The 18,557-nt window shown below is 43.1% G+C and overlaps 2 pseudogenes; one reads left to right on the top strand and one right to left on the bottom strand.

The window, feature by feature from the left end:
* Positions 1-1,089: 1,089 nt before the first annotated feature.
* On the top strand, positions 1,090-1,947 carry LOC101431423 (F-actin-capping protein subunit alpha-1-like; annotated as a pseudogene).
* Positions 1,948-11,792: 9,845 nt separating this feature from the next.
* On the bottom strand, positions 11,793-18,302 carry LOC111765693 (upstream stimulatory factor 2 pseudogene; annotated as a pseudogene).
* Between the last annotated feature and the right edge of the window lie 255 nt (positions 18,303-18,557).

Raw genomic sequence — 18,557 nt, 5'->3', positions numbered from 1 at the left:
ATCCGATAATAAATAGGAGTTCCATATCTACCACATTAAACTGCTCTGCATTAAATTGGCAATGGCACAATTGACTTGTTTCCTGGCCACATTCCCATTAAAATCCCTGCTTCTCTGAAAAGTTTTGGACCATCATCTTCAACAAATAATAACCCCTCACAGGTGCGTGGCCCTCCACACTTTATAAACAGTTCCTGGTTTGTTGTCTGCAATAACTCTGTGATATGAGAAGAGTAGAGGGTTCCATCTCTGTTAGAAAGATGGGGTAACTGAATCTCTTTAAAGTTACAGAGACCTCACAGAAACTGTCAGTGCTGCTGGGAACTAAGATTTTTTAAATGGGCATTTGGGGGAGGACCTGAAGTTGGCCTATTTGAAGGTCGAATCCTGAGGGCAGGAACCGAGATTTGGACGGTGCTGAAGAATGTCCCCAGACTGAGGCTACATATGCCTTCGAGGGCTGGGGAAGGGGCAGATATGGGCACCTGTTCTGAAGGAACTGCACCGAGCTGTGAGCCCGAGTGGTTTTTTGCTTACATAAGATGTGAGGGTCATCTTTCACCCCATTCCTGGGGTTGGAAAACCCATCGATCATTCCAGGAGCCAAACAGCGTTTAGTGCTTTGGACTAGGCTGCCACGGAGATCACTGGTGGCGGGAAATCTTATAGGAGTAGCAACTGCTGTTTGGGCAGATGGAATTTAGAGCTCCTGCGCCAAAAGCAGTGGAAACACGCCTGCAGCATCCAAGAAACAAATGAGGGAGCCGATGTGGCTCAGTACTTGAGCACCAGCTTCTCACATTGGAGGTCCAGGGTTAAGTTCCCAGCCCCAGTACCTCCAAAAAAGAAAAAGAAATGAATGAGGAAAGGACTGTAACTCAGATAATCAACTTAAAATCACTTAAGGCAAAGACGACTTCCTGGTGTACTGGCACTCAGAGCCGCTACCTCCGCCAGGAATTGGCATGGCACCCCTCCGTGGGCGTTGTGGGGCGGATCCTTTGGGCTGCCACGGCTGTGATTCCATCACTTGGCTTCCTTCCCGGCCAGCCTAGAGCGGGTGGATGGGCTGGGCCAGAGCAGCCCAAGATGGCACTACTCGAGGATCGGGTGTCAGATGAGAAGTTGCGCATAGCTGCTAAATTCATTGCTCATGCACCCCCAGGGGAATTTAAAGAAGTGTTTAATGATGTACAGCTACTATTTAATAATGACAATCTTCTCAGGGAGGGGGCAGCACATGCATTTGTCCAATATAACATGGATCAGTTCACACCTGTGAAGATAGAAGGATATGACGATCGGGTCTTAATTACAGAACATGGAGACCTGGGTAATAGCAGATTTTTAGATCCAAGAAACAAAATTTCCTTTAAGTTTGATCACTTATGGAAAGAAGCAAGTGACCCCCAGCCAAGAGGAAGTAGATGGAGGACTGAAGTCTTGGACAGAATCCTGAGACAGTGCTTTAAGGGCCTATGTGAAAGATCATTATTCCAACGGCTTCTGTACTATTTACTCTAAAACTATAGATGGGCAACAGACGATTATCGCACGTATTGAAAGCCACCAGTTTCAGCCTAAAAACTTCTGGAATGGTCGTTGGAGATCAGAGTGGAAGTTCACCATGACACCACCTACAGCCCAGGGGGTTGGAGTGCTTAAGATTCAGGTTCACTATTATGAAGATGGCAATGTTCAGTTGGTTAATCACAAAGATGTACAGGATTCAGTATCTGTTTCGAATGAAGTGCAAACCGCCAAGGAGTTTATTAAAATCATAGAGCATGCAGAAAATGAGTGTCAGACAGCCATTAGTGAAAACTATCAAACAATGTCAGACACCACGTTCAAGGCCTAGCGCCAGCAGCTTCCAGTTACCAGCACCAAAATCAACTGAACAAGATATTCAGCTACAAGATTAGCAAAGAAATGCAGAATGCTTAAAGGCTGAATATAGAATTCTTCAGTACATGGGGGAGAAAAGGAGTATTCAACATATAGTCATATGATAAATAGGTGGTTTATAAACAAGAGTGATATTTTGCTAGGGTTTTCAAAGTTAACTGGTTTTCTAGCCTCATGGAATACTGCTGAACCTCTAGCATTGTTTTGATTCATTTGTGTTCTCTGCCTTGTAATTTTCTGTTCTGCTATATTTACTTGTAAATCTTTTTGTTGTTGTTGTTGTTGTTTTCTGCCACATTTAGTGTTGGAGAGAGCTCTATTCGGGAATCATTTCACTGTTTAGAAATTTTCCCAGCCATGAAGCCCTGTTACTGGTACAGACAGGTAATATGTTCAATACTTTTCTACCCCATCCTGCAAAGCACTTCTGATACGTCATTGTTTTTACTGATTCACCAACAGCTAAAGAGGCTGTCTTACAGACTATAGCTAAATGGAAGGCACACTCATCCAACTGCTTTGATTATCACTTATAGCATCTCATAACTGTAGTTTTCAAAATTTTGGATTGGGACTTTCAGGTTCTTTTTCGAGTGCAAAGGAAGTTTTCTGGAAATTCCATTACCAGCTTCTCTGGGGAAGTAGTTTTTAAATCCAAAAACTTGACCCACGTTCCGTGCACATGAACGTGTTTGGTTTTTGTGTTTTTTTCTTACCCTTCCCTCATTGTCTTCCTCTCATTTAGTACCATTGTAGTTATATGCATCGCAGTTTTAGAAGAGAGTTTTACCCATTTATTTATTTATTTTTTTTACTCAAGAACTACTGACATAGTAGTGGATATAGTAGAGTAAATATAAAACTTGAAGAATGCAGATGTTGAAGGAGTAATAGGTATCTTGTACTTTAATACTTTGTGGCAGGATTGTATTATAAGCAAATGAATTAAACAACTGTAAGTCATAAATAAAAACTAAAAATGAACCAAAGTGAGAAGGATAACTTCCAGTCAGTATCTTTTGATTGTAACCCGTTTTTTAAGAAAATACTAGTGATTTGTTCTAAATTAGATGTAAAACTTTTTCCAAATTACAGTTCTTCAGTTCTGCCTGCCAAGAGCGCGAACCCAACGGTGATATAACAACACTTCCCAGGTATATTGGCAGGTATGTGTGTTTGGTTTCAGAGTACACAGGTGACATAGATATGATATGACAACTGGTAATGATGGATCATTTACATTGTTTATACTTCTATGACCAGGCCTTAATGGAAGGTCAGTTTTTTAAAATCCAAGTAGTGTCTTCCTACCTATTTCCAAATACATGTCAAAAAGGAAGGGTGATTGCGCTTCAGCTTTGTTTTTGCTCCAGTAATACAGTCAAGCAAGAGTGTTTCCAGGTGACCTGTTGAGCTGTATAAGCATTTTTATTTCAAATAAAATATATTTGTATTATTTGTCATACTATCCATCCATACAACACTATCCTCTGTATCAGGTAGTCCAACAGAAATATACCTGTTTTGTTCTAAAAATAATAATAAAATAAAAAATATAAAAATAAATGGGCATCTGGGGTATTGACACTTTCTCTCTCTGCCTCTTTGAGTCTCTGGGACTCCTTAGCACCATTTTCCAGTTTCCTCTCTGTCATGTGACTTTACCATCTGATTTAGGATCTCTGCTTCCCTCTGACCTTAGCTGGCTTCTAGCACTAACTCTGATCCCAACTTGGCATGAACTTCCAGAGCAGAACTTTCGAACTGGCCCAGGTCCTCTGGGACACAAACCCTACTGCCTGTGCCTCCCATAGGTGGAACTCATCCCATTTGCCTTATGTCATGTTTACTTCATGTCGTTGCCTCCCACTACTAGACACAGACAATGTAAGATGAACCAAAATGTTCAACACCCAGGAACCCATCTGCAGAGAGGGATGGCCATTTGGAGGTGTGCTATGGATGTCTCAGGGCCACTTTTTGGTCTCACAAGCTGTTTCCCTTGTTCACTGGCCTCTGGATTTACTTTTAGTAACTGATGGTCCTAAAGAATTGCCCTTAGAGCCACAGCCAACAAGGTCAGGTTCTTGTTCTCAGAAGGCTACCGTCCTGCATTTCCCACAGTGGGCCCAAGGTACAAGGGCTGTGCACACCTGCTGGGAATTTTGCCAAGAGAATTCTTGTTCTCAGAGACTCCATGGCAGGAGTTCTCTAGGATCAGGGAATAGACTTTGTGAACTGTCATTATATTTTCAAGTCTGTCACTTACTCAAGGTCATTGTTAGTCCACAAAACCTCAGTTTGTTTGGGGGCTTTCTCCCACTTAGATTCACACATCCTTTAGATATGGTAGAATACAGGCTTGGAAAGTAGGTTCTCCATCATCTAGTTCTTCTGAGTCTGATTCTTGATATCAGTAAGGCCTAGAATTTCTCATCAAAGAACAACTTTACTTTTTGGCCATTCATCTGAGGCTTCTTTCCCCATCCCTGATGGAGGAACTCAAATCCATAGGTTCAACCATTTCTTACACAATGGCTCCCAAACCTCTCTGCCCAGCCTAGATTTCTCTCATGGGGTCCAAGCCTATAATGATCCCAACCCCTCATTAGTCATAAAGAAAATACAAATTAGAATCACAATGATATATCACTACATGCCTCTTAGAAGTATACAATTTGATGAGCTTTGAGTTATGCATTCACCTGTGAAATCATCATCATAATCAAGATAATGAAGACATGCATCAACCCCAAATGTGTCCTTTTGTCCCTTTGTAATCCCTTCTTCCCATTCCTTTCCTGTCACTACCCCATCTCCAGGCAACAACTGGTCCACTTAGTTTGCATTTTCCAGAATTTTATAAAAATGGAATTGCATAGAATATAATTTTTTGGTCTCTCTTCTTCTACTTAGCATAGTTATTTTGAGATTCATACATATAGCAGTGTGTATCACTAGTCCAGTTCTTCATATTGCTGAGCAGTTTCCATTGTATGGCTATAAAACAGTTGTTTACCCATTCACCTATTTATGTACATTTGATTGGTTTCCAGCTTTTAGTTACTACAAATAAAGCTGTTATGAACATTTGTGAATAGACTTGGTATGGATTTATGCTTTTACTTTTGAGTAAATACCTGTGAGTGGCTAACCATGTAGATCATACTTTTTATGAAACTGTCAAACTGTTTTACAAAGTGGTTGTACATTTGAGATTCTCGCCAGCAGTGTATGGGAGTTTCAGTTTCTCCATGTCCTTGTCAACACTTGGTATGGTCAGTCTTTTAAATTTTAGCCATTCTAAGAGGTGTATCCTGGCTGCGGACTTGGCCCAGTGGTTAGGGCATCCTTGACCCATGTGGAGCTGGCCTATGCGCAGTGCTGATGCATGCAAGGAGTGCCCTGCCACGGAGGGGTGTCCCCCACATAGGGGAGCCCCATGTGCAAGGAGTGCGCCCCATAAGGAGAGCCACCCAGCGTGAAAGAAAGTGCAGGCTGCCCAGGAATGGTGCTGCACACACGGAAAGCTGACACAACAAGATGACGCAATAAAAAGAAACACAGATTCCCATGCCACTGACAACAACAGAAGCGGACAAAGAAGACGTAGCAAAAAGACACAGAGAACAGACAACCAGGGTGGAGGGTAGAGAGAAGAGGAGAGAAATGAATAAATAAAGAAATCTTTAAAAAATTTTTAAAAAGAGGTGTGCCCTGGTATCTCCTTGTGTTTTTGTTTTTGTTTTGTAAACAAATCTATTTTATTAATAGATATTAATAAAGCATAAATACATTCAAAGAATATAATCAGTGGTATTTAGTGTAATCCCATATTTGTGCATTCATCACTTTAATCATTCTTAGAGCACTTTCATTATTTCAATAATAATAAAACTCATCACCTCTCAATCTCTCTATGCTTCCCCTGCCATACATAAGTACCATTCTTTTTCCTTCTCTGGTATATTTGTATTTATATTTTATAAAAACATAAATATGCAATATCACCCATATTAGTGTTTTACATTAGGTTTTACTCTTTTAAACTGTCCCATGTTACAATTTTTAGCTTTCCTTCTAGCAATATACATGATCTTAGAATTTCCCTTTCAACCAACAGCATACCCATATAATAACTCTGCTAGTTACAAACACCATGATATGCTTTAACCATTTGTTTTCTTCCTTTTGGGCTGCAACCATCCCTTTAATACCTCTTGTAATTCTGGTCATTTAGTAACATATTCTACCATTTTTTGCTTGTCTGTGAAGAGTTTGAACTCACCGTCATTTTTGAAGCACAGTTTTGCCAGATACAGAATTCTTGGCCGGCAGTTTTTTCTTTTAGTACCTTAAATACATCATACCACTTTCTTCTCGCTTCCATGGTTTCTGGTGAGAGGTTGGCACTTAATCTTACTGAGTTTCCTTTGTATGTGATGCTTTGTTTTTCTCTTGCTGCTTTCAGAATCCTCTCTTTATCTCTGATATTTGTCATTCTGAATAGTAGGTATCTCGGGGTAGGTCTATTCAGATTTATCTTGTTTGGGGTACATTATCCTTCTTGGATATTGATATTTATGTCTTTCATAAGTGTTGGGAAGTTTTCATTCATTATTTTCCTCAAATATTCCTTCTGTCCCTTTTCCATTCTCTTCTTCTTCTGTGTGTTTCACATTATCATTCAATTCCCTGAGACTCTGTTCCATTTTTTCCAATCTCTTCTCTTTCTGTTCTCCTGTCTTTTCCAGTTTGGATGTTCTGTCTTCAAAATCACCTATATTGTCTTCAAGCAATTCAAATCTGTTCTTATGTGCCTCTTTTCATTTTTAAAGATTTATTTTTTTATTTATTTCTCTCCACTCCCCCCGCCCCCCCAGTTGTCTTCTCTCTGTGTCCATTTGCTGTGTGTTCTTCTGTGACAGCTTCTATCCTTATCAGCGGCACCGGAAATCTGTGTTTCTTTTTGTTGTGTTAGCTCTCTGTGTGTGCGGCGCCATTCTTTGGGCAGGTTGCACTTTCTTTCACGCTGGGCGGCTCGCCTAAGGGGGCGCACTCCTTGCGCATGGGGCTCCCCTATGCGGGGGACACCCCTGCATGGCACGGCACTCCTTGTGCACGTCAGCACTGCGCATGGGCCAGCTCCACATGAGTCAAGGAGGCCTGGGGTTTGAACCGCAGACCTCCCATGTGGTAGGCGGATGCCCTATCCATTGGGCCAAGTCCACTTCCCTCTAACATATTTTTAATCCCATTCATCATGTCTTTCATTCCCATAAGGTCTGTTACTTTTCTTTGCAGGCTTTTAAATTGTTCTTTATGCTCGCCCAGTGTCTTTTTAATATCCTTTATTTCTTTAGTCATATTTTCTTTAAATTCTTTGAAGTGATTTAGAAGAGTTGTGTGATTATCACTGATTAATTGTGTTAAATGCTGTATCTCTTCAGGATATTTGGTTAGTTCTTTTGGCTTGGCCATCTCTTCCTGTCTCCTAGTATGGCTTGTAATTTTTTGATGATGTCTAGGCATCTGAATATGTTGGTGAATTTACTCTGATGGCCAATTTCTCTCTCTATTGCCTATTGGTTTGGTTTGGTTGTTTTTTTTCTTCACAGCTCTTCTTTGATATTCAGTTCAACGTGTTCTAGGTGTTTAAAAGCACCCACCTTAAGCTATCATTATCAAGCCAGGGACTCATTACTAGGTGAAGATTTTCTCCCACTGGTTAGAAAATAAAGAGAACAGAGAAGTTTTTGTCCATGCAATTTCCAGACCAGCCAGCAAATGGTGCTCCTCAGTGTAACTTTCCGTGGAGGTGCTTCAGTCTCTACCCCTCCTGTGTTCCTGGGTTGAATCTCCAGATCAGAGATTCCAAGTGGACTTTTCTGGCCAAATTCACTGAAGAAAAGCCCCCTGACTCTCCCTCCCTTTTCTCTTGAAAAACTCACAGGGAGGAAGATGTCTGTTCCCCTCTCAGTCAGCTGCAGTGAGCCAAGGGTTTTACCCCAGCTTAGTAACTTGGGGGCTGGGGGAGGGGAGCCCTTCCCAGCCACCACAAAGGCTTGATAACTCATGTTTGTCATTTCAGATTCTTCTCTCTGCCTTCACCATCCTGGGAGTTGTGTATCACTGTCCTGGTTTGCTGACCCCCAAAGCAGGTCTCCTAGACAGCTTTTGGCTTATTCTCCATTGTTTTTGTAAGAGCATTCAGCTCTGCCTGTTAGTTCAACATCATCTTCCTACAATTCTCATGTCCTTTTTTAATCACATTCAGATATATATTTCAGTGCTGTTAATTGTGTTCACAATGTCATGCTACCATCATGACCACCCATTACGGGAACATTTCCATCATTCCAAATAGGCACCCAGTAGAGTTTAAGCCTTAACTTCCCATTCCCTATCCCCATCCCATCCCTGGGTAACCTATATTCTATATTCATATTTTATGAGCTTGCCTATTCTAATTCTTTCAAATGAGTGACACCATACAATACTTGTCTTTTTTTGTTGTTGTTCTGGCTTAATTCACTCAACATGATATTGTCCAACATGATCAATGTTGTCACATATATCAGGACTTCATTCTTTTTTACAGTGGAATAATATTCCATTGTATGAATATACGACGCTTTATTTATCCATTCATTGGCTGATGAGCACTTGGGTTCCTTCCATCTATTGACAATTGTGAATATTGCTAGGCACATCAGTGGGCAAATAGCTGTTTAAGTCCCTGCTTTCAGTTCTTTGGGGTTATATACCTAGTAGATTGTTGTGTCATATGGTAATTCTATACCTAGCTTTCTGAGGAATGGCCCAACTCTTCCACAGTGGCTGCATCATTTTACATTACCAATAACAACAATAACAGCCAATGCTTGTTACTTTCTATTGTTGTTTTTTTTTTAATAGCAGTCATTCTAATGAATGTGAAATGACATCTCACTGAGGTTTTGTGGGGGTTTTTTTTTCGCTGTGTGTTCTTCTGTGACCCCTTCTATCCTTATCAGTGGCACCAGGAATCTGTGTTTCCTTTTGTTGCATCATCTTGTGTCAGCTCTCCATGTGTGTCCTGCGTGGCACGGCACTCCTCGCGCGCATCAGCACTGAGCATGGGCCAGCTCCACACAGGTCAAGGAGGCCCAGGGTTTGAACCGCAGCCCTCCCATGTGGTAGGCAGATGCACTATCCATTAGGCCAAGTTCACTTCCCTTCACTGATGTTTTGATTTGCATTTCCCTGATGGCTAAGGATGTTGAGCATCTATTCACATGCTTTCTGGCCATTGTATTTCTTCTTTGGAGAGATGTTTGTTCAAGCCTTTTGCCCATTTTTCAATTGGGCAAATATTTCCTCCCATTCTGTAGGTTGTCATTTTATTTTCATGATAAAGTCCTTTGAGGCATGAAAGTTTTTAGTTTTGATGAGGTTCCATTTATCTACTTCTTATTTTGTTACTTGTGCTTTGGGTGTAAAGTCTTAAGAAACCATTGCCAAACACAAGATCCTGGAGATGCTTCCTACATTTTATTCTGGGAGTTTGATAGTTCTAACTCTTGTATGTAGGTCTTTGATCCATTTTTTTAAATATTTTTTTTTGTTTTTTAAATATTTACTCCCCCCTTTTCCCCATATGGTTCACTCATCTGTCTACTCCTTGTTTGCTCACCTTCTCCAGGTAGCACTGGGAACCAAACCCAGGACCTCCCACATGGGAAGAAAGTGCCCAATGGCTTGAGCCACATCCACTCCCTGCAGGCTGTGGTATCTGCTGGCTTATGGCATCTGCTTGTTTAGGTATCTGTTCATTTAGGCATCTCCTCATTTAAGCATTTGCTCATTTAGGTGTCTGTTCATTGTGGTGGGTGCAACATCTAGCTCATTGGAGATGAGTACAGCATCTGCTCTTCTTTAGGAGACACCGGGACCCAAATCCAGGACCTTCCATGTGGTAGGCAGGCACCCAACTGGTTGAGCCACATCTGCTTCTTGGTCTCTGATTCATTTTGCGTTGATTTTTGTATAAGGTATGAGGTAGTAGTCCTCCTCCTTTTTATTTTTGCAAATGGAGATACTGTTTTCCCAGCACCATTCATTGAAGAGACTATTCTTTCCCAATTTAGTGGTGTTTGCCACCTTGTCAAATATCATTTGGCCATACATGTGAGAATTGATTTTTGAACTCTCAGTTCCATACCATTGATCTGTATGTCTGTCCTTGTGCCAGTGCCGTGCTGTTTTGATTATTGTGGCTTTGTAATAAGTTATTTTTTAATGGAATACGTTTCATAATTATGGGTTTTTTAACTAAATTTGTTTAATAATTACAGGTCTTTTAAATGATTTCATGTTTAATAATTACAGGCTTTCATTGAATTTGTGTTTAATAATTACAGGACTTTTAAAAATTGAATTCATGTTTAATAATTACAGTTTTTTTAATTGAATCAATGTTTAATAATTATAGGTTTTTTTTTAACTGAATTCATATAACAAGTTTTAAGATTGGGAAGTATGACTCTCCCAACTTCATTCTTTCATTTTCAAGATGGCTTTATCTATTCAGGGCTCCTTACCCTTCCCCAAATAGTCATTACCTAAATTTAATGACCCTCTTTTCCATTTCTGCAAAGGCTGTTGGAATTTTTATTGGGATTGTATTGAGTCTATAAATTGCTTTGGGTAGGGTTGAAAATTATATTCAGCCTTCCAACCCATGAATATGGAATGTCCTTCCATTTAATTAGGTCCTGTTGATTCCTTTTAGCAATGTTTCATAGTTTTTTGTGTATAAGTCCTTTTTATCCTTGGTTAGATTTATTCCTAGAAGTTTGATTCTTTTAGTTGCTATAGTAAGTGGATTGTTTTCTTGTTTCTTCTTCCAACTGTTCATTGCTTGTGTATAGAAACACTACTGATTTTTTGGTATTGATCTGGTACTCCACCACTTTATTAAATTCATTTATTAGCTCTAGGAGCTTTGTTGTGGATTTTTCAGAATTTTCTGTTTATAGGATCATAGATCATCTGCAAATAGGGAAGGCTTTACATCTTCCTTTCCAATTTAGATGCCTTGTATTTCTTTTCCTCACCTAACTTCTCTGAAAAGAACTTCCAGTACAATGTTGAATAAAAATGGTGACAGTGGTCATCTTTGTTTTGTTCCTAATTTAGAGGTCTTTTGCCATTAAGTAGGATGTTAGCTGTGGGCTTTTCATATATGCCCTTTATCATAATGGGAAGTTTCACTCTATTTCTAGTGTTCTAAATGTTTTTATCAAGCAACAGTGCTGGATTTTGTCAAGTGCCTTTTCCACATCAATTGAGATGATCTTGTGGATTATTTTTCTTCATTTCAATAATTTCGTGTAGTACATTGATTTTCTTGTGTTGAACCATCCTTGCATACCAGGGATAAATCCCACTTGATCATGCTGTATAATTCTTTCAGCATGCTGTTGGATTCAGTTTGCTGGTTGATGATTTTTGGATCTATATTCATAGACATTGGTCTGCATTTTTTTTTTCTTGTGGTACCTTTATCTAGCTTTGGTATGAGGGTAATGCTGGCCTTGTAGAATGAATTAGGGAGTGTTTCCTCCTCTTCAGGTTTTTTTGAAAGAGTTTGAGAAGAATTGGAGTTGTCTTCTTGAAATGTTTGGTAGAATTCCCCTGTGAAGCCATCTGGCCCTGGGCTTCTCTTTTTGGGGAGTTTTTGGATGAATGATTCAATCTCTTTACTAGTAATTGTTTTTTTTTGAGGTCTTGTATTTCTCCTCGAGTCAATGTAGATATTAATAGTTTGCATGTTTCTAAGATTTTGTCCATTTTATCTAGGTTATCTAATTTATTGGTGTAAAGTTGTTCATAGTATCCTCTTATAGTCCCTTTAACTTCAGCAGGGTCAGTAGCAATGCCCCCCTTTCATTTCTGATTTTCATTATTTGTATCCTCTTTTTTTTTCACTCAGTCTAGCTACAGGTTTGTCAATTTATTGATTTTTTTCAAAGAACCCACTTTTGATTTTGTTGATTCTCTTGTTCTTTTTTTCTGTTTATTTACCTCTACTCTAATTTTTGTTATTCCTTCCTTCGCTCACTTTGGGTTTGCTTTGCTCTTCTTTTTTCTAGTTCTTCCAGTTTTGAGGCTAGGTCTCTGAAGTCTTTCTTCTTTAATGGAAGCATTTAGCGCTATAAATTTCCCTTTCAGCCCTGCCTTTGCTGTGTCCCATAAGATTTGGGATGTTGTGTTTTCATTTTCATTCACCTTAAGATATTACCTAATTTTGCTTCTGATTTCCTCTTTAACCCATTAGTTATTTAAGAGTGTACTCTTTAATTTCCATATATTTGTGAATTTTACCTTTCTTCCTCTTTTATTGATTTGTAGCTTCATTCCGTTGTGGTCAAAGAATATATATTATATGACTTCAATAGTTTTTAATGATTGAGACTGATACTACCAAGAGGGCTCATTTACCTGATGTGCACAGAAGCCAATACTGAGTCACCAGGATTTCAAGAAAAGAGTTTATTGCATGACCAGCCAGCAAGGAGACTGGAGGCAAGTATCAGATCAGTCTCCCCAAACAATATGGGTGCCAGGGTTTTGTGCCATCTGGGGAAGGTGGGCTGAAGGGAGTGGCTAAGGATGGGATGAGGTGCACAGGCCAATCCAGCTTGGGAAGGATGGGTGAGTGGCAGGCTTAAGGATGATGTGGGCCAATCCAGCTCGAGAAGGGCGGGGTTAGGCAGAGCATGTTCAGCTGCAGTTATGCTTGGCCCCAAAATGGAGGCCTGGATGCTCTGTGACCAGAACCAGTTTACGTGACTTCAGAAGAATAACTTTTCTCACAGGGCAGCAAGTCTCCTATGAATAAGCATGAAGAGGCAATAGAGTGAAAGTTTCTAGAACCTTCTACCCTGAGATGTGGGTGGTTTCGAGGGTGGGAAAGTGGGACACTCCTCCATCTTGGATTAGAGGTGATGACAGCTCTAACTACTTCCTGCTGACAGGGGCAATTATCGGAATTTAAGGAATGAAACCTTCTGGCCTGAAGCTGAAGAAAGCCCCTGGTTCCAGGTGGGGATGTCGGTTCCAGTGCAGGCCTGTGCCCTCGAGTTTAATGGCAGCTGCGGAGGACAGTCCAGTGGCATGGTTGTCCTGCTGTTTCCTCCGAGAAAGCAGGCTTAGGTCTGTGCTGGTTCAGGCATCGCCGCAGGCTGAAAAGCCTTGCTCGGGGGGCAGTCTTGCTCCAGGGCCAGGGACACGAAGCCTCAGCCTTCTTTCAGGAAGACGGAGAACTACCCTCTCGGGTGGTGATGGACTCATGCTCGAGGGATATATCCAAGGTCGGGTGCCCTGTAATGTAGCAGAAGAGTGAGAGACAAGCAAGGCTTGACAAGGGCCATCCCACTGGGCTTTTCACTGGCTCTCTGGAGCTGCACTTTCCAGTTTCTAGGAAGTACCTAGTCCCCTGGGTTGGGACAGTGCAGGGGGACATCGGCGGGGCTCAGCTCTTCACCGCCACGTTCTGCTACCTCAGGAGCTCACTGTCCATCTGGAGCCACAGGGCCTCCTTGAAGGTCTCTGAGCACCAGCTGCTCTGGCAGATGTCATCGCAGGCCTTGGACAGGATCCCGCCTGTTCCACTCCTGTCTTGCTATTGTCTGCATTAGAGTCTGGAATGATCTTCAGAAGCTGGACAAGCTCCACTTCATTGTGCTAAGCTCTCCTTCTCTCATCCCAGGGTCTTCTGGTGCCATCGATTTTCAGGATGCAGTCGACCTGTGTTCCTGTCTGAAGCACATCCTGGGGCGCCATCATGACACAGAACTGGCCTCCAGCCAGCAAGCTGTCTGTAGTCCATACGGACACAACCATCGTGTCTCCCACACTGGAGGCTGGAAATAGGCAAGCCGTGCCTCCCCACTGACAGCCTTGGCCACTGGGTCATTGAAGGGATTTTGGATTGGGGAGCGTGCAGCAGGACTTGGGGGCACAGGGGCAGCAGTGGGGTGGGGCAGAGGCAGGGCCTCTGGCTGCCTGTCCACACAGACCTGGGCCATGGTTTGCTGCCCCCAGTGGATGCATCACCCTGGCCATCCAGCTGACCACCAGTCACCTGGACTATGCGGTATGCCCCCCATCCTCCGTTACTCTCTGTGCAGAACTGGAACTGGATGCTGGATGCTGGCGATGGTCACCACCTCCACGCCTCGGCCCCAGGGCTCCCCCAGCCTTCCCATAGCTCGACACCTCCTCTGGCTCCAGTCCTTTGTCATGGCTGGCGGTGGGACCCTCTAGGGTCCCCAACCCAAATCAGGCCAGTTATCCTGGGTACTGGCTTCTCCTGGGAAGAGGGCAGGGGATATGTGCAGCAAGAGCCGGAGAATGTGGCTTGGGGTCCCTCCACTCGTGTTGTTCGCTCTGCTCCAGCACTGGCCGTGGTGCTCCAGTCCGGCCCCTGGGAGGGGAAGAGGCAGCTCAGCAGGCAGCCCAGGTGGGCACACGGCACTGTACCTGGATTTTGTCTAGGTTCTTCACTATGCTGCAGAAATGAATTTCAAGAGCACGTCAGGTTAGTTAGGCCAGTAATTTATTAAGGTAGGGAGGGAAGAGAAATGGGAGAAAATAACAGATCAGGGGTCCCAGGTAGAGAGGAAGGGGCTGAAAAGTGATAAATAGGCCAATTTACAGATTACAATTCCCTATTATAGATTGTAAGTCCCCAGGTTTACTTGCCTATTGATCCAGGTGGGGCAAAGAAGCCAGAATAAGGCACAAATAGGCACCGGGACAGGGCAAAGGCAAGAGAACGCAAGAGAGAGCAAGCGGGGCTTTGCACTTGCTTTTTAAACCACTAATTATTCCGCCCCTTTGCTAATGGCATTGGAGGAGTTCCAACTGTTCGCTGTTTTGATTGATTACCCCTCCCATCAATCCCCCAGGACGGTCCAATAGTAAGGCCCCTGGAGAATTGCCAGGGCTCCTCCTAGCGTCTGGAGGAAATCTCATTCCGAATTGGATTTCTCATGTCTTCCAGCAGCCAACTTGGGGGGTACCGAATGACATGGGAACTTCTTGCCAGGTTCCAGATCCATCTGCTGATTCCGTCTTACTAGCCTCCTTCAGCACGACAGCCCCACAGAGGGCCAACGTCTCGGCATGACGCCCAGTCACACTCCACAGCCAGAGCACAGGGTCTGCCCCTCTTCCCATCCCGCTCCTCGCAGAAAGAGGGGGGCACAAGGTCAGGATTTTCCTCAGAGCCCCAAACCACAGGTGCAGAATAAGTAAAAGCAGCCGAGCAAGGGGAAACGGGCAGGCTTGAGGGAGGAGCACCGAGAGGAACTGGAGCTGGTCAGGGGGAAAGGGGACAGCAGGCAGCAGCTGCGCCAGGAGGCGGTGGGGTGGGGGCGGGAGGGATGTGGGTCACCCCAGGAGGGGAGGCTGGGCCTTCCTGGGGCAGGGAACCATCTCCTCTCACCTTGGGGTGGCACTCCTCACCAGCTCTGGGGCAGGGAGGAAAGGTTGGGGAGTAATTTTGATGCACAGCTCCCTCTTCCCACCCTCCCCTTTCCCATTCCTTGAAGCTGCAGGGGCTGGAGGCCCTTTCCTGGCCGCCAACAATGAAAGGACAGCTCCTGCTACCAAGGAGGCCTGTGGGGACGCAGGGGCAGACAGCAGCCAGGCTCTGGACCACCTGCCCTAGGAGTGGCGGCGCTTGATGTGCTCCGCACACGCACAGGAGGGCCAGGCTCTGCAGACAGCTTAGAGTCAGGCTTCTTCAGGAATGTGGAGCTGACTCCTTTTATATTTGAAGTCACTGTTGACAATGCAGAACTTTCTTCCACCATTTTGCTAGTCTTTGTAATTTTTATACCTTTTGTTCCCTCAATTTTTTTGTTAATGCCTATTTTTACATACATTTGGTTGTCTGTGTTGTACAATATTTAATGCCTTCTCATTTCTATCTGGATATCTTTTCACCTATTTTCCTTGTGGTTAACATGGGCTTAAAATTTAACATCCTAAATAAATAACAATCATATTGGTTAGACACAAACTTAACTTCAATAGCATGCACACATGCTTTTCCTATACTCCTATGTCCCTCCACCTTTCTTTTCGCATTTGTACCATTTATATGATTGTACATTATATGCCCAGAAACACAGATTTATCATTACTTTTAATGCTTTTGTATTTTTAGCACCTGTAGGGAGTAAGAACAGGAGTTAAATACTGTGACAGTTTGAGATTACTTATGAATTCCCAAAAAGAGAAAGATTATTCTTGTAAACTAATCTATTCGTCTGGGTGTGATACCCTTAGGTTGTATCAAATTCAGTGACGTGCCTCTGATTTAGTTTACTTGATGAAATCAATTTAGGACTTCCGATTGGGCTACATCAGTGAGGCAGGACTCAGGTTGAGTCCCCGCCCCTGACCCAGAGCTGGTGGCCTGCCTGCCCCAGGGTGAGATGAGCCATTCACCTGATAGTGTGCAGCTGACCTAGGGGAGAAAGCCAAGACTGATAGAAGAAGGCCTGGAAAGAAACAAGCCTTACCAGGAAAGAGGAAGCCCTGAGAGACAAGCCTGCAGCTGAGAGAGGAACCCAGAGGGAGGCTGGACCCTGTAGAGATGAGTGACCATCTCGCTTCAGCACCTGTCAGCTGACTCTGGTGGGAGAGCAGCCTTGAGGTGGACTCTTTGGAGCCTTGTAACTAAAAACTTTTACCTGAAACAAATATCATTTATAAAAGCCAACAGATTCCTGGTACTTTGCATCAGCACCCCTTTGGAAGACTAATACACATACCAAACAACACATTCCAATAATACTGGCACTCCTAAAATGCCTCTATCTTTACTAAAACTCATACTGTTCTTTTTTTCCTGGTGTCCTTTAGTTCTTTCTCTATTTTCCTTCAACTCCTGAAGCATTTTTAAGATCATTTTTTAAAGGCTTTGTTCAGTATGTCCATGTTAACATCTTCTTTAATGATGTTTCTGAATGTTTTCCCCTCTTCCTTTGTACGGGCCAATATTCCTGTCTTTGTCTTACACTATTTTGTTGGACACTGTATGCAAATAATTGAACCTCTCAACTTCTACAACACTGAGCCCAGAAAACGAGTCCCAGGAAAACAACGAGCCTTATGCCAGCCTACAGCTGAGATCAGAAGAAGCTGGGACCATGGAGCCTTATGAGGAAGGAAGGCTGAACCCTCACAGACATCGCCCACCATCTTGTTTCAACACATGGTCAATGACTTTGGGTGAGAAAGTACTTCTTAAGGTACCTTCAGTTAGACTCTTTAGGGCCTTGTGACTGTAGGTTTCTATCCCAAATAAATACCCTTTATAATAGCCAACAGAGTTCGGTTTTTTGCATCAGCACCCCTGTGGCTGACTAATACAGCAAACAAACTCTCTCTTTGAAACCCCGGTGTCTTTAAGAAAGAAATCCTCTTCTGGAAGAAAGTAAGAATCACCTGAATGTAGAGAAGAAAAAAATTTACTCTTAATCTTGCAAGAAGGGGCACACAACCAGAAAACGTGGCTGGTGCCCCGAACAAAGGAAAATGACACAATTTATACCCGTAAGCCTAGCATGCAAGCCCTTTCTGTTTCTCCATAGATTGGATGTTTCAGAGGTTACAGCCTACCCGAGAGGTCTAACTTCCCTGCGCAAGTCCTCCAGTTTAAGATTAACAGATGCCCCTCCCCCATGACATTCCAACCGTTTTGGCTTTTACCTGTTCCTTTTGCCACTTAAGGAATGGAATTTAGTGCTGAATTGGTATTGACTTAGCTCTTTCTTGTGCATCCTTTTTTCCGGCTATAATGAAGCAGGCTAGTTAAGACAGGGACTCAATAGATGGATCTGAAACCTGGCAAGAAGTCCATGTGGACATCAATAACCCCAAGATGACTTCAGGAAGACTCTCCCCCAAGATTCTGCCACTCAGAAGACTTCCTCCGGAAGCCAGGAGAAGCCCGGATATTCCCTAAGGACTTTATCATTGGGCCCTCCTGGGAAACTGGTGGGAGAAATAAGCAATCAAAGCAGTGACCAGCTGCAACTCCTCCCCTGGGGTGGGATATTAGCGGTTTAAAAAGCGGTGCCGGGCCTGCATGTGCTCTTTCATGCTCTCTTGCCCCTGGACCTGGGCTCCAGCTGCCTCTCCCCCGCCTTGGATCACCACACAAGTAAAACCTGGGCATTTATAACCTATAATGGAAAATTGTAGCCTGTAAACCAGCCCTCTTTAACACTTCTCAGCCCCTTCCTCTCTACCTGGGACCCCTGATCTGTTATTTTCTCCCATTTCTCTTCCCTCCCTACCTAAATAAATTATTGGCCTAACTTACCCGACATGCTCTTGAAATTCATTTCTCCAGCATAGTCAAAGAACCTAAACAATAGGACCTGCTTAAGCTGGTTTCCTTTGCTTCTGCTTAACCCAGGAGTGGGAGACTGAGGCAGTAGGCTTCCAGTTACATTAATATTTTCTTCCTCCCTGCTTTATATTGCCTTTGATCCCCATCTCTTAGTGTTCCAGGAATTGCTCTTTAAAGTGAGTCACGAGGAAAGAAGCTGCTTTGGCCTGATATCACAGTCGGGACGGGACCC

The sequence above is a fragment of the Dasypus novemcinctus genome, chromosome 24 (assembly GCF_030445035.2).
Source record: "Dasypus novemcinctus isolate mDasNov1 chromosome 24, mDasNov1.1.hap2, whole genome shotgun sequence".
Taxonomy (NCBI): Eukaryota; Metazoa; Chordata; class Mammalia; order Cingulata; family Dasypodidae; genus Dasypus; species Dasypus novemcinctus.
Note: the sequence above shows the minus strand (reverse complement) of the source record. Positions and strands in the feature narration are given on the sequence as shown.